This window comes from Penaeus vannamei, chromosome 30 (assembly GCF_042767895.1).
Source record: "Penaeus vannamei isolate JL-2024 chromosome 30, ASM4276789v1, whole genome shotgun sequence".
NCBI classification, from domain to species: domain Eukaryota; kingdom Metazoa; phylum Arthropoda; class Malacostraca; order Decapoda; family Penaeidae; genus Penaeus; species Penaeus vannamei.
Genome location: NC_091578.1, coordinates 3,732,249 through 3,741,210, shown reverse-complemented (window position 1 = coordinate 3,741,210; position 8,962 = coordinate 3,732,249). Strand labels below are relative to the sequence as shown.

At 51.8% G+C, this 8,962-nt stretch overlaps 1 long non-coding RNA gene across 1 annotated transcript in view; it reads right to left on the bottom strand.

The window, feature by feature from the left end:
• Nucleotides 1–469: 469 nt before the first annotated feature.
• Nucleotides 470–8,962, bottom strand: part of LOC113811388 (uncharacterized) — a 48,261-nt gene continuing 39,768 nt past the window's right edge. The window contains exon 3 of the long non-coding RNA XR_011399791.1: nt 470–627. This is a non-coding gene — a long non-coding RNA (uncharacterized lncRNA). The remainder of the gene's footprint in view (nt 628–8,962) is intronic.

Here is an 8,962-nt window from a genome sequence, read left to right as displayed (position 1 = left end):
TCACTCTCACTCACACTCTCTCTCACTCACTCACTCATTCCTCATCTTCACTCTCACACTTTCACTCTTACTCACACACACACACACACACACACACACACACACACACACACACACACACACACACACACACACACACACACACACACACACACACACACACACACACACACAACACACACACACACACACACACACACACACACACACACACACACACACACACACACACACACACACACACACACACATTGCTACCACAAACACACACACATACACACACATTCACTCACTACACCACACTCCCTCCTTACTCACACACACACTTACACACACACACACACACACACACACACACACACACACACACACACACAACACACACGCAACACACACACACAACACACACACAACACACACACACTCCCCTCACTCTCACACTCCCTCTTACTCACACACGCATCAAAAAATGAAAAAAAGGGCCCCCTCCCCCACCAAAGCGAGCGCGCAACGCCTCGCCGAGAAAAGCCCCCCCCCCCAAGATTTACCTCCTTGTCTCCGTGGCGACGCGAGCGGTGGCGGCGGCGGAGGCGGAGGCGGCGGTGGCGGCGAGTCACACACCCTCACCTGTTGGGCGAGACAGAAAGGGGGCGTTATCGTCGATCGGGGGACGGCTCGGGAGAACATAAATCATGAAGATTGATGCACGAGGACCACAGACAGAGCTGAGGGGATGGGGGTTGGGGGTGGGAGGATGGTGGGGAGGGGACAGGGATAGAGTGGGGGTGGGGGGCAGCGTTGGGAAGGATGGTGGGGAGGGGATAGGGCGGTGGTTGAGGTAGCGGTGGGAGGATGGTGGGGGGAGGGGACGGGGTAGAGGGTGGGGGTGGTAAAGGTGGGAGGATGGTGGGGAGGGGACGAGGATAGAGTGGGGGTGGGGGCAAACGTTGGAAGGATGGTGAGGAGGGATGGGATAACGGTGGATGGAAGGTGGGAAGATGGGGAGAGATGAGGATGGGAGATACAGGGGGTGGAATAGGACAGGGGATGGAGAGGGATGGGCGGAGTAGGCTGTGAAGTGGACTTAGTGGACGCAGTGGGAACAAGGATGACGTGGATTCAGTCGAGGAAGTCATCGGCAAAATGGAGTTAATGGAGGCAGAGGGTGGAGTTAATGGAGGCAGGGTTAATGGAGGCAGGGGGTGAGAGTTAATGGAGGCAGGGGTGGGAGTTAATGGAGGCAGGAGGTCAAGTTAATGGAGGCAGGGGGGTGGAGTTAATGGAGGCAGGGGTGGAGTTAATGGAGGCACGGGGTAGGGATGTGGAGGCAGGGGTGGAGTTAATGGATGGCATGGGGGTGGAGTTATTGGAGGCAGGGGGTGGAGTTAATGGAGGCAGGGGGTGGAGTTAATGGAGGCAGGGGGTGGAGTTAATGGAGGGCAGGGGGTGGGAGTTAATGGAGGCAGGGGGTGGAGTTAATGGAGGCAGGGGGTGGAGTTAATGGAGGCAGGGGGGTGGAGTTAATGGAGGCAGGGGGTGGAGTTAATGGAGGCAGGGGGTGGAGTTAATGGAGGTCAGGGGGTGAAGGTTAATGGAGGCAGGGGTGGACGTTAATGGAAGGCAGGGGACTTGGAGTTCAAAAATGGAGCAGGGGGTGGAGTCAATGGAGGCAAAATGGAGTTAATGGAGGCAGCGGAGCATGGGGTGAGGTTAGCGGTGATGGATAAGGAAGACGGAATAAAGAGAGTATGGCAGAAGTGAAGTGCCACCTAGACTCTTTTTTTCTCTCATGCCTTCTTTTTTGCCATCCATTTTTTTTTTTTTTTTTTTTTTTTTTTTTTTGACCACCGCCCATGGGTAGCGATGTGACGCGGGCGTAAAGAAACGTGGGTTGCGAACGACAATGGGCGCCATCAATGCGAAGGGGAAGGCGTGGGCGGATGAGGAGGGAGTCGGAGGGAGAAGGGGGAGAAAAGGGGGAAGGAGGAGAAGGGGAGGAAGGGAAGGAGAAGGGGGGAAGGGGAAGGGGAAAGGAGGAAGGGGAGAAGGGGGAAGGGGGGAAGGAGAAGGGGGGAAGGGGGAAGAAGGAGAAGGAGAAGGGGAATAGGGGGAAGGAGAAGGGGGAAGGGGGAAGAAGAAGGGGGGGGAAGGGAAGAGAAGGGGGGAAACGGGAGAAGGAGAAGGGGGGAAAGGGGAAGGAGAAGGGGGGAAGGGGAAGGAGAAGGGGAGAAAGGGAAGGAGAAGGGGGGAAAGGGTAGGGGGAAGGAGAAGGGAAGAGGGTAGGGGAAGGAGAAGGGGGGAGAGGGGAGAAGGAGAAGGGGGGAAAGGGGAAGGAGAAGGGAGGGAAGAAGGAGAAGGAGAAGGGGAACGGGAGAAGGAGAAGGGGGGAAAAGGGGAAGGAGAAGGGGAAAAAGGGAAGAAGAGAGGTAGAAGGAGAAAAAGGGGAAGGGGGAAGGGGGAGAAGGGGGAATGGGGAAGAGAAGGGGGAAGGGGAAGGGAGAAGGGGGGGAAGGGGAAGAAGGGAGGGAGATAGGGGTAGGGAGAAGGGGTGAGGGGAAGGGAGAAGGGGGAAAAAAGGGGAAGGAGAAGGGGAAGAAGAGGGAGAAAAGAGGAAAAGGCGAAGAAGGGGGGAAAAAAGGGGAAGGAGAGAAGGGGGAGAAAAAGGGGAAGGAGAAGGGGGGAAGAGAGGAAGGAGAAGGGGAGGGGAAAAGGGAGAGGGAGGTGGCAAGGGTGAAAGAGCGGGGGTGGTGGGCGGGGCTCGGGGTCTTGCGTCATCACCACGGTATACTTGGCACCTTGTCATACCCGCACTGCCAACAATGTGCCACACCGCCGCCACCGCAACCCCGCTCCGGTCCGTCAACACCGCAAAAATCCCTCCCACAGTCATCACCGCGACACCATAGCACCGCCGCCACGCTCCCATCCTGTCAATAATGCGCCTCCCTTTCCCGCTCTGCCAACGCGCTCGGACACCACGCCCCGCTGCCAACACCAGAGCCCTGATCCCGTCCGTTAATACCCGGGCTTCACTTCCTCGCCAGCGCTGTAAACACGCTATCTACTTCATAAACTTCGTCCACTCTGTCAACTGAGCGGGAGGGAGGGAGGGAGGGAGGGAGGGAGGGAGGGAGGGAGGGAGGGAGGGAGGAGGGAGGGAGGGAGGGAGGGAGGGAGGGAGGGAGGGAGGGAGGGAGGGAGAGAGAGAGGGTGAGAGACAGAGAGAGGGAGGGAGGGAGGGAGGGAGGGAGGGAAAGAGAGAGGGAGGGAGGGGGAGGGAGAGGGAGGGAGAGAGAGGGAGAGGGTGGAAGATGGAGGAAGGATGGAGGGGGAGGGACGGATGGAGGGAGGGAGGGAGGGAGGGAGGGAGAGTGGGAGGGAGGAAAGTGGGAGGGAGGGAGGGAGAGGGAGGGAGGGAGGGAGGGAGGGAGGGAGAGAGAGAGAGAGAGAGAGAGAGAGAGAGAGAGAGAGAGAGAGAGAGAGAGAGAGAGAGAGAGAGAGATAGAGAGAGATAGAGAGAGAGAGAGAGAGAGAGAGAGAGAGGGAGGGAGGGAGAGGAGAGAGAGAGGGAGAGAGAGGGAGGGAGAGAGGAGAGAGAGAGAGAGAGAGAGAGGGAGAGAGGGGGTGGAAGATGGAGGAAAGGATGGGGGGGAGGGACGGATGGAGGGAGGGAGGGAGGGGGAGGGGGAGGGGGAGGGAGGGAGGGAGAGGGAGAGGGAGGGAAGAGGGGGAGGGGTGGAAGATGGAGGGAAGGATGGGGGGAGGGACGGATGGATGGAGGGAGGGAGGGAGGGAGGGAGGGAGGGAGGGAGAGAGTGGGAGGGAGGGAGGGAGGGAGGGAGAGAGAGAGAGAGAGAGAGAGAGAGAGAGAGAGAGAGGAAGAGAGAGGAAGAGAGAGACGAGAGGGAGAGAGGGAGAGAGAGAGAGAGAGGGAGAGGGAGAGGGAGAGAGAGAGAGAGAGAGAGAGAGAGAGAGAGAGAGAGAGAGAGAGAGAGAGAGAGAGAGAGAGAGAGAGAGAGAGAGAGAAGGGGGGGGGGGGGGAATGGAAGATGGAGGAAGGTTAGGAAGGGAGGAAGGGAGGGTGGGGAAGGGGATGGGATGGAGGGGGAAAGGGAGGGAGAGAAAGTGTGTATGTTTGAGTGTGTGCGTGCGTGCGTGCGTGCGTTATCACTCACCGCCGTTATTAAGTCCACACACGAAGCCCTCTTTGTAAAAAGGCATAACTAACTTTTCTTCCGTTGTTGCTGATCGACATCACAACCAATCCCTCGTGGAAACACCAAAGAAACACACGCAAAAAACATAATACAAATCTACCATTACAAGATTTCCTCGGCCTCCGAATAATCATAAGTCCTAACAAGACGAATGCACTGCTAAAACAGCCTTAATTAGCAAAATAATCTTATAGATGTGGGTCTGGCGATTTCAGCAACGATCATTATAATTCTTCCACGGGCAAAACGTTATAAACACACGTAATGCGGTAGGCGAGGTAGGCCTACCCCTAAAATATCCATCAACCTCTTAAATATTTCCACATAGCAATCGAGAGTTTATAACAAAGACGAAGAAGCAGCGGGAGAATATTTATAGCTAATCTTGGCCAAAAATAACCATATCTTAATCGATCTGACATGATAACAAGGTGTTCTCGTTGCTTCGAAAAATCTAGAAGGCTTCCCTCCTATTCTGGATTCTCTTCCTCCTCTCCCTCTACCTATTCTCTCTTTTTACCCATCCCTGATTCCTCCTTAACTCCTTCATCCCTCTCCTTTCTTATCCCTCTTTCACTCTTCTTCCTTTCCCCCCTCTCCCTTTCCATTCCCTCCCGCCCTCTTCTTCCTTCCCTCTCTCCCTCTGTTTCCCTCCCTTCCTCTTCTTCACTCCCCTTTCTCCCATTCCCATCCCTCTCTTTCTCTTCTTTCCACCCCACTCTCCCTTCCCTCCCCCCCCTCCCTTTCCATTCCATTCCAGGCATACCTAACGACCCCGACAGAATTTGTGGAGGTCCCAAAATCTCACCAACTCCACTTACGACACGGCGTACCAACTCCACTTACGACACGGGACACCAACTCCACTTACGACACGGGACACCAACTCCACTTACGACACGGGGCACCAACCCCACTTACGACACGGGACACCAACTCCACTTACGACACGGGGCACCAACTCCACTTACGACACGGGAAAGCGCCGCGACACAAAAGGGCCTTTCTCGAGGGCGCTCTATCATGTTATCTAATCTTTCACTTACAGGGAGACAATTCAGCGTCTTGACAACGTAAACCGGCGCCTCTAAAGTGACTCGCAAAGATTCGGAATAATTTTGGTTTGTATATTGTGTGCGTTCCGTGTGCGAAGGTTGAGGAATCAGGGAGTCTGAGACTCAGGGAGGGAGAGAGGGAGGGAGAGAGGGAAGGAGAGAGGAAGAGGGGGAGAGGAGAGAGGGAGAGAGGGGGAGAGAGAGAGAGAGAGAGAGAGAGAGAGAGAGACAGAGACAGAGAGAGAGAGAGAGAGAGAGAGACAGACAGACAGACAGAGAGACAGACAGACAGACAGAGAGACAGACAGAGAGAGACAGAGACAGAGAGAGAGAGAGAGAGAGAGAGAGACAGAGACAGAGACAGAGAGACAGAGAGGACAAGGAGAAAGAGAAAAATAAAATACCTAATAATCCAATTTCATTCCATTTGTCACAATCGCTATTCTTTCTTATGACATGCCGTCTACCCCCCCCCCCCCTGTGCACAAGGAAGATTCTAACTACTCTACACAACAGATGGTGCAGCTGGAAAATATAACCTTTCTGAATGTACCATCCACTGGCAGCGGGATTGAACGCAGGTCAGCAAGATTGCCAGAGGAGACCGCCGGCAAAGGGAGTGGAGTCTTATCTCACACCTGACAAAATCCCAACCCCAAGCTTCTTACGATTTTTTTTAAACATTCATCTGCATTAAATCGTTGAATTTTAAGGGCCAGATCGCTCGTAAAGCAATAAGACATTAATCGTGTCCATTAAACAAATGGCCCAAAATCGATCTTTAAAAAATAATCACTGAATTTAGGGGAAAAACACGAAAAGAAATATAACAAACTCACACGCATCTATCAACAAGATATAACATGCAAGATAACATACAAACCCTCCCTAAAACGCCCCCCCCCCTACAAAACCTACAAAACCACACACTCACAAAAACCGTAAAGTCGAAACCCCCAACACCTACCAACGCAACAACAACCCTTAAACCACCCCGTCCCTCCCCCAGTGCAACCTGCAACACTAAAACAACATCAAACCTCGACCTGCAACGCTAAAACAACATCAAAACCTCGACCTGCAACACTAAAACAACATCAAAACCCCGACCTGCAACGCTAAAACAACATCAAACCCCGACCTGCAACACTAAAACAACATCAAACCTCGACCTGCAACACTAAAACAACATCAAACCTCGACCTGCAACGCTAAAACAACATCAAACCTCGACCTCCAACGCTAAACAACATCAAACCCCGACCTGCAACACTAAAACAACATCAAACCTCGACCTGCAACGCTAAAACAACATCAAACCTCGACCTGCAACACTAAAACAACATCAAACCTCGACCTGCAACGCTAAAACAACATCAAACCTCGACCTGCAACACTAAAACATCAAACCTCGACCTGCAACGCTAAAACAACATCAAACCTCCACCTGCAACGCTAAAACAACATCAAAACCTCGACCTGCAACGCTAAAACAACATCAAAACCTCGACCTGCAACGCTAAAACAACATCAAACCTCGACCTGCAACGCTAAAACAACATCAAACCTCGACCTGCAACGCTAAAACAACATCAAACCTCGACCTGCAACGCTAAAACAACATCAAACCTCGACCTGCAACACTAAAACAACATCAAAACCCCGACCTGCAACGCTAAAACAACATCAAAACCCCGACCTGCAACACTAAAACAACATCAAAACCTCGACCTGCAACGCTAAAACAACATCAAAACCTCGACCTGCAACGCTAAAACAACATCAAACCTCGACCTGCAACACTAAAACAACATCAAACCTCGACCTGCAAACGCTAAAACATCAAAACCTCGACCTGCAAACGCTAAAACAACATCAAAACCTCGACCTGCAACAGTAAAACAACATCAAAACCCCGACCTGCAACGCTAAAACAACATCAAACCCCGACCTGCAACGCTAAAACAACATCAAAACCTCGACCTGCAACGCTAAAACAACATCAAACCTCGACCTGCAAACGCTAAAACATCAAACCTCGACCTGCAACGCTAAAACAACATCAAACCCCGACCTGCAAACGCTAAAACATCAAACCTCGACCTGCAACACTAAAACAACATCAAAACCCCGACCTGCAACGCTAAAACAACATCAAACCCCGACCTGCAACACTAAAACATCAAAACCTCGACCTGCAACGCTAAAACAACATCAAAACCTCGACCTGCAACGCTAAAACAACATCAAAACCTCGACCTGCAACACTAAAACAACATCAAAACCTCGACCTGCAACGCTAAAACAACATCAAACCTCGACCTGCAACGCTAAAACAACATCAAAACCTCGACCTGCAACGCTAAAACAACATCAAACCTCGACCTGCAACGCTAAAACAACATCAAACCTCGACCTGCAACGCTAAAACAACATCAAACCTCGACCTGCAACGCTAAAACAACATCAAACCTCGACCTGCAACGCTAAAACAACATCAAAACCTCGACCTGCAACGCTAAAACAACATCAAAACCTCGACCTGCAACACTAAAACAACATCAAACCCCCGACCTGCAACGCTAAAAACAACATCAAAAACCTCGACCTGCAACGCTAAACAACATCAAAAACCCCGACCTGCAACGCTAAAACAACATCAAACCCCGACCTGCAACGCTAAAACAACATCAAGGCATACCTCTCGACCTGCAACGCTAAAAACAAACATCAAACCTCGACCTGCAACGCTAAAACAACATCAAAACCCCGACCTGCAACGCTAAAACAACATCAAAACCCCGACCTGCAACGCTAAAACAACATCAAAACCCCGACCTGCAACGCTAAAACAACATCAAACCTCGACCTGCAACGCTAAAACAACATCAAAACCCCGACCTGCAACACTAAAACAACATCAAACCTCGACCTGCAACGCTAAAACAACATCAAAACCCCGACCTGCAACGCTAAAACAACACCAAAACCTCGACCTGCAACGCTAAAAGAACATCAAACCTCGACCTGCAACGCTAAAACAACATCAAACCTCGACCTGCAACGCTAAAACAACATCAAACCCCGACCTGCAACGCTAAAACAACATCAAACCTCGACCTGCAACGCTAAAACAACACCAAACCTCGACCTGCAACGCTAAAACAACATCAAACCTCGACCTCCAACGCTAAAACATCAAACCTCGACCTGCAACGCTAAAACATCAAAACCTCGACCTGCAACACTAAAACAACATCAAAACCTCGACCTGCAACGCTAAAACAACATCAAACCCCGACCTGCAACGCTAAAACAACATCAAACCTCGACCTGCAACGCTAAAACAACACCAAACCTCGACCTGCAACGCTAAAACAACATCAAACCTCGACCTCCAACGCTAAAACATCAAACCTCGACCTGCAACACTAAAACAACATCAAAACCTCGACCTGCAAACGCTTAAAACAACACCAAAACCCCCCAAGCTCGAAGCAAACCCAAACTCGACCAAACACCGCAAAGTTAAACGAATACTCTGCAAGCGTCGCGTCACTCGCAATACACACAGCTGTCTCCCTCACGCACAGTCGCACGTGCGGCCCAGGAGACGACTTCATGATCAAGGGGAACAGCTGAGTCGACGCTCAAACCTCGACCTGCAACGCTAAAACAACATCAAACCCC